The sequence below is a fragment of the Penaeus chinensis genome, chromosome 27 (genome assembly GCF_019202785.1).
Source record: "Penaeus chinensis breed Huanghai No. 1 chromosome 27, ASM1920278v2, whole genome shotgun sequence".
NCBI lineage: Eukaryota > Metazoa > Arthropoda > Malacostraca > Decapoda > Penaeidae > Penaeus > Penaeus chinensis.
Window position 1 is genome coordinate 2,870,943 of NC_061845.1, and position 7,500 is coordinate 2,878,442.

Sequence of the window (7,500 nt, forward strand, 5' to 3'; positions counted from 1 at the left end):
ATATATATACAAATTGAGCAAATGACAAAGAACTAGAGTTATAAACTTAAACTGAGAACCTTCCGGTAATAACCGTGACAAAACCCGTCACGGATATTCCACTCTAATTACTGAAAACCTTCCGGTAATAACCGTGACAAAACCCGTCACGGATATTCCACTCTATTTTCCCTTATCAACAAGTGATAAGCACACCGAATATTCCTGTGCACAGAATATCCCCTTGCACTATTCTCCAATACTAGACTCACCGCCCAGTATCTCTCCACACAACTTAGATCTACACTTTCCCTACCAAAGTCACTAGCAGGTGTCCGTCCATCTCGTCGCGTGCCTGTCTGGAGAGGTTCTGTCTCCTCCTCCTCTTTCTCTCCTCTCCCGTCGTCGCGCGTGCGCAGACGGAGTACCTCCTCAACGACGCACGACGATCTTCGTCTTTCATTTCTACTCTTTCGTCGTCTTACGACATCACTCCCCCCCTATAAGTATGATCGTCCTCGATCATGTCGTCCCGGGTCGGAGCTCCCTAGGCCGTCTAGGAGTTACCCACCTCACCCCCGGCTCAACACCTCGAAGGGGCGGCAAGTTACTCATAGACTGCCACTAAACTTGTACTGGCCGCCGTAACGGCAGCTCGATAGCCACCCGACCCTGATCTTGATCTCTGGACGCTCTCCTCTGAGTCCCCTCGTCGACTGCACCACCGACGATATGTTGAGAACTTGAAAAACCACCAGCCGTGGCCGGCCATTGCAATCCCCCACAGAATGATGATGATGGTCCAGGATATCCCCACAGAACACTGCAAGTGGTCTTGTTCCAAGCTCGACTTCAGGAGAGCCCTGATCCGAGCCCGCTCCCTGAGGGTGGATGCCTCCACTATAGGCGTCCCAGGCTCAGTGTCTCCCAGCATGTCCTCAAGCAATATCTCATCTCGTAGGTCCTGATCCACCATTCCTCGTAGATCCTGCCAGACAGGCTTTGGTAATACCGTAACCACCTGCTGATGCTCCAGAGACGATATTGGTGGAATGAAGAAATCCTGTGATGTAGCCTGGCATCCTGAAGCCAGACTCCAACACCCTCCAACATTTCCCTGGGTTTTGTGATTTCCGCCATGTGTGTTCCCGGACAGGAAACAGAGACCTCAATGGGGTATGGCACACTGTAGATCCATCGAGTTCCCTGCCTCACCACAATCGGCGCAAAGTGGTCCGTCACCACCTCATCGCAGATGTCTTCCACCTTGTCTTCCTTGAAGAAGGCAGCCGATAAGCATGATCGCACATGCCCTCTGCGGTGAAGTCCAGCAGACGCTGGGCATAGATACAGACCAGCCCTAACTGCACGGCAGGAATCCAAGGAATCCACTTCCATAAACAGGTCCCGGGATTCTGAAACAAACAAGTACGAGGCAGATATCTTTGTTTGGATAAAAGAAGAAGTCTCCTCGACAGGTCTTGGAAAACTATGGACACTGAAAACATCCAACCCCAACCCTGGCAGGGGAAGCGCTAGATACATAATCAGCTGTCCAGAGGAAATCCCGGGCCGAACCGTCACATGTATCAGATCATAATACAAATGAACATCCTGTTCTCGGGGAGGAAAAATCAAGTGTACCCCCTCCCGTGAGAGCTGTAACAATATGTCCAAAATTGCATCTGGGGTTAATAGTTCCGGTGACAAATGTCCCTTAATCGCATCCTTTAACCCTCCCATTAATGCATATTGGTCCTGTCGTATCCTTTTTAAGACTGATCTGTAGTTCTCCAAGGTCAGACTAAGCAAAATTAACCGTTGGGTCTCCCCCACTGATTTTCCCAGTCCCTTGACTGCCCAGTCTAACAACCCAACCAAATCCTCCTGTCTTTTTTGAGCCTCCTCGAGACGTGTAACATCCCCTTAAAAAAGGCAAATTTCTCCAGCCTCACCAGCGTAGCAGTCACCCCTCCGTGACCAGAGATAGGAAGACTGTGTGCCAGGTGCAAGGCAACCTCTTGGAACTCTTCTGGTACTACTACCCTGAAAATCTTTGTCCCATACACGTTCACATGAACGTTATATAACAGCCCATCTGGCCCAACTTGGTAACCGTCTATACTTCCAGGAAGACGTCTACCAAATCTCTCCGGCAAAGCCACACCTTCCACCGGGTGACTCCTTACCACACTCCAAAAGGGGTCTACTTCTTAAGCCTTCCTTAACTCCTCAATGGACCATACCTTTATAACTTCTGGGACCCATACTCCCTTTGACACAGCCAGAGAACTTCCTGTATCACCAGCTTGTTCTACTGCTCCTCTGGCAAGTTGTCTGCTCCTAGTAATGGCCCGTACTACCCAATCATCGATGGGATGATCCGCCTGTCGGATGTGGGATAACGCATCCGCTACAACGTTATCCCTTCCCGGGATATAGTCTACCTGAATGTCAAAATCAGCTATGGCCATCCGCCATCTAGCCACCCGGTCTGATCCCTCCTTAGTGGCAAACAAATGCCGTAAAGGCCGATGGTCCAAATGGACCTCCACTGGATAACCCTGAAGAATGGTACGATTCACACGAAGTCCATAGACAAAAGCTAAAGCCTCACGCTCTATTGTACTATAATTAAGCTCTGGCCCTTTAAGTGCCCGACTAAAATATGACAGAGGCCGCAATACTCCAGCATCGTCTCTTTGTTGGAGGACCCCTCCGATGGCAAACTTGCTGGCATCGGTGGTTAGTACAAAAGCTCTATTGAAATCCGGAAAGCTCAGAACTATATCCTCGCTCAAAGCTCCCTTCAGAAGCCCAAAAGCCTCTTTTGCCTTGGAATTCCACTCTAATTTACTCTTATTTTCTACCGAGCGAAATCCTCTGGTTAAGTCAACTAATGGTTTGGCTATATCTGCAAAACCTTTAATGAACTTACGATAATAATTTGCAGCGCCCAAAAAGGCCTGCAATTCTCGCATGGTAGTTGGAAAAGGATACTCCTTCATCGCCCTGACCTTTTGTGACTGGGGTTTCACCCCATCACCTGAGATAATGTGGCCCAAATAATCCACCTGGGGCTTAAAGAATTTACACTTCGACAACTTTAGTACGAGACTTGCCTCTTTCAGCCGTTCCAACACTGCTCTTAAATTTCCACAGTGTTCTTCCCATGAGTCTCCAAGAACAACAATATCATCTAAGTATACAAACCCAACCTCTCCCACTTATCCGGTGAGAACCTGGTTTATAATACGCTGGAAAGAGGCAGGGGCATCCTTCAAACCGAAAGGTAGCACATTGAATTGATAGTGTCCCTCCGGAGACGAGAAAGCCGTAAATTCCCTTTTTTGTGAAGTTAGGAATTTGGTGATAGCCTTGACGAATGTCAAGACAAGAAAAGATCTTACTCCGACCCATTCGTTGTAAGACCGTAACTATGTGTGGCAACGGATAACTATCATCTTGAATTACCTCATTTAACAATCTAAAATCCAAGCACAGCCTTAGACTTCCATCTTTCTTCCGGACTGGTACCAATGGACTGTTATAAGGAGACCGCGACGGTGAAATCACCCCTTGCGACATCATATCCTCGATCTGGCGCCTAATCTCTTCCCTATACTTTAAAGGGATCGGATATGACTTCTTATAGATAGGTGGTCCTTCTGCCCTAATCTCATGGAAAAACTGATCAGAGATTTCCAGTGGTTCGTCATCCAGAGAAAACACTCTTGGAAACTCTCGAACTAACCCTGACAACATGTCATGTTCCTTGGAACCCCTTGCGAACCAGCTATCTACCTCCTCTAGCAACCTAACTACCTTTGAGTCTGTAGTACTTATGCTAGCCTTGACAGCTCCTATCGCAACTATGTCCTCGTCAAGTTGACGTTTTTGCAACTCGACGACGTCCCCTATGCAGACCGTTGACTCTACCTCAACCGGAAAATCCTCCTCCACTGCATAAGGAACCCTGAACCAAAGACTATTTCCGGACCGTCGTATCCCGACTACCCCCTCTCGAACTAACCCTGACAACATGTCATGTTCCTTGGAACCCCTTGCGAACCAGCTATCTACCTCCTCTAGCAACCTAACTACCTTTGAGTCTGTAGTACTTATGCTAGCCTTGACAGCTCCTATCGCAACTATGTCCTCGTCAAGTTGACGTTTTTGCAACTCGACGACGTCCCCTATGCAGACCGTTGACTCTACCTCAACCGGAAAATCCTCCTCCACTGCATAAGGAACCCTGAACCAAAGACTATTTCCGGACCGTCGTATCCCGACTACCCCCTCCGAAAGTCTTAAGCCAGCGAACTCCCGTGGTATAAACAGCATGGAACCTATCCTTCCCGGAACCTCTCCATCCCCACCGAGTTCTAACTCTAACACCCCACACGAATGTGCCTCTAAAATCTGGCTCTCTCTTAAGGTAACTACCCCACTATATCCAGTGTCCTCCTCCTCATTTATGAGTACCCTTTGGTCTGCTCCTGCTACCTCCCCAGGGACCGACGCACCAGGCGTCCCCGGTGTCGGTCTCCCCGGACTGGTTGTAGGGGGCCCCCTACAACCGCAAGCCTCGGTAGCAATTGAGCCTGCCTCGGGACTCCATACCACATCCACCTGTTGACCTTCGATCGACAGTTGGATGGGTTGAGGTGGATGGTTAACAAATACTACCTGATGTGTCCTAATAAAATCACATCCTAACAACAGCTTCCCTGGCAGATTCCATGAATCCGCCACTAAAAATGAATGCTTTACCTTGACTGGCCCAAACTCCAGTGGAATATCAACATCCCCTCTTTGGCCTATGTCAGTGACACCACCCCATCTGACCTTAAGATCGGAATCTCTTACCTCTAATTTCCTTCCCTGTAGAAAACTACTACAAACTAGTGAACACTCCCCTGCCGTATCAAACACGACCTTCGTTTGTTCACCAAAAACTACTAAGTCAAACAACAGTAACCCTGTACCAAAAGACTGTACAGTGATAACTCTCCCTTCTCCTAAAGGAGAAACTGCTGCCCTAGCCAGAGCCCCTTCACCTGTACTATGAGGAGCTACACAAGGGAAAACATCTAATTGTTCCCCTTTCTCCCCCCGTTTTTTGAATACGGAGGTGGGGAGCCCTGACCCCCCTCTTTTTTCTGCAGACGCAATGGACAGTGTAACTTCATGTGACCTGGCCGCTGGCAGTAAAAACATAACATACTACCTGGCCTCCTGTCCCTCGATCCGGCGACCATCCCTCTGTCCGGTGATGCCCCCCGAGTACCACTGGCCTGTTGCTCTCCACGGTATCCTTGCAGATCACTCTGAAAAACTGAGCAAGCCTCAACACCGTGACCTATACGTGAACAATATGCACACTTAACCTGAGCCTGGGGCCGCCGACCGATCTTACCCTCCTTAACATCCTAATTAGAGCGGTACAATCATTCATGGCGTGGCCCCCATTGTGACACTACAGGCAAATGGTAGAGCTATCAGCTTATTGTACATCTCCTCCACCCGTAACCGACTGTGCCCTACCCATAAGTTGCTTTCCCCCGGGGGACAAAGATGATGCCAGACCCATCGTTTGCCTCCCAGCTTTAACATCTCCCTTTGCCGGGCTCTGCATACCCTGTCGCGCCTTCGATATCTGTCCCCGTGCCCTGCAATAGTACACGAACAAAATTATCCAGAATCTCTGGTAAATCGGTCACTGGCACCAGGCCTTCCTTGTTTACTGTAGCGAGAATATCATCTATAGCAGCTGGCACTCGCCCTTCCAACAAGGATACCCTTTCCGAAGTAGAGCGAGTTCCAGTAGGGAACAGAAAATTAATTAAATCCTCTGCCGCCCTTCCTAAAACGTTCCTCAGCCCACTCTCGTCCATGTGCGAAAATTTGACCCGAAGATAACAACACAAAAACTAAAATCAGACACCGAGTTGCAAACGGCAACACCGCACCGCCCTGGAGGCACTCCCGCGCGACCTCCTCGCCCGTGACGTGACGGAATGCTCCCCTGACCGCGCTGTCCTGCGACACCCCGTGACCCTGCCCGGGCAGTCTGCTCTGACGTCACCGGTCACACCACCGATCTACCCCGGCCGCGCCGCTCCCCTCACCCAGATACCCCGGTACCCCGTCCCTCATGCCCAAGATCTCGGTAGGGCCGCTCGCCTAGTGACCGCTGACGTTGTGCCAACGCGGTCAAAGTTCAGCAGCGCGTAGATGTAAACAACCCTCCGACCACACTCTGTAGCTCCAAAAGGGGGGGGGGGGGGGAAGAATGCGGGATATGGTGAGATTTTATATAGCAACAGGCCCGCAAAACTACAAAGTACAGGAAAATATACCCTGTAGAAAATGTGGAACCGTAGCTGCAAAAAAAATTGGAGGTTATACAAACAACCCTTTAAAGTAACGTGAAACTGGAAAAGCAGCACCACCGCCGCCACCACTGTCGTAAACAAAATGTAGATTTATCTGTAAATATAGAATTGTAATCACATCTGTTACGATTAAGGTATTACTGCCACCACCAGTTCTTTCAATGGGTAAAACTGGAAACCACTTTACATCTGAATGACTCTGTGACCCAACGATCATAAACGTGTTCAATCGTCCAAAAGGGCTACAGGAAAAGAATCTTATTTTACTATTTTTATTTTATGTATTTTATATATGCATTGTAAATTATAACAAATTATATATATACAAATTGAGCAAATGACAAAGAACTAGAGTTATAAACTTAAACTGAGAACCTTCCGGTAATAACCGTGACAAAACCCGTCACGGATATTCCACTCTAATTACTGAGAACCTTCCGGTAATAACCGTGACAAAACCCGTCACGGATATTCCACTCTATTTTCCCTTATCAACAAGTGATAAGCACACCGAATATTCCTGTGCACAGAATATCCCCTTGCACTATTCTCCAATACTAGACTCACCGCCCAGTATCTCTCCACACAACTTAGATCTACACTTTCCCTACCAAAGTCACTAGCAGGTGTCCGTCCATCTCGTCGCGTGCCTGTCTGGAGAGGTTCTGTCTCCTCCTCCTCTTTCTCTCCTCTCCCGTCGTCGCGCGTGCGCAGACGGAGTTCCTCCTCAACGACGCACGACGATCTTCGTCTTTCATTTCTACTCTTTCGTCGTCTTACGACATATATATATATATATATATATATATATATTTATATATATATATATATGATTGCCGCGATGGTCCAAGTTCAATTACCCGCCGCATCAGTCGTAAAAGTGCCTACAATTGCTACCTGGAGCCCGATTTCACGGCGAGAAAAGAACAGATCGCCTTGAGAAATCTGAAGCAGCTGTCGTACAGGAAGTCGCCGCCGTGGCTCAGTGGTAGAGCGCCGAACCGCGGTTGATTAGAAAGGGCATCAAATCAGGCAAGGACGGTACTGCCAAATAACCTCTCAATCTTGAATTGTTAGAGGCCTGCAGTGGAACGAATAATTGTTGAAAAAAGTGTATACATAT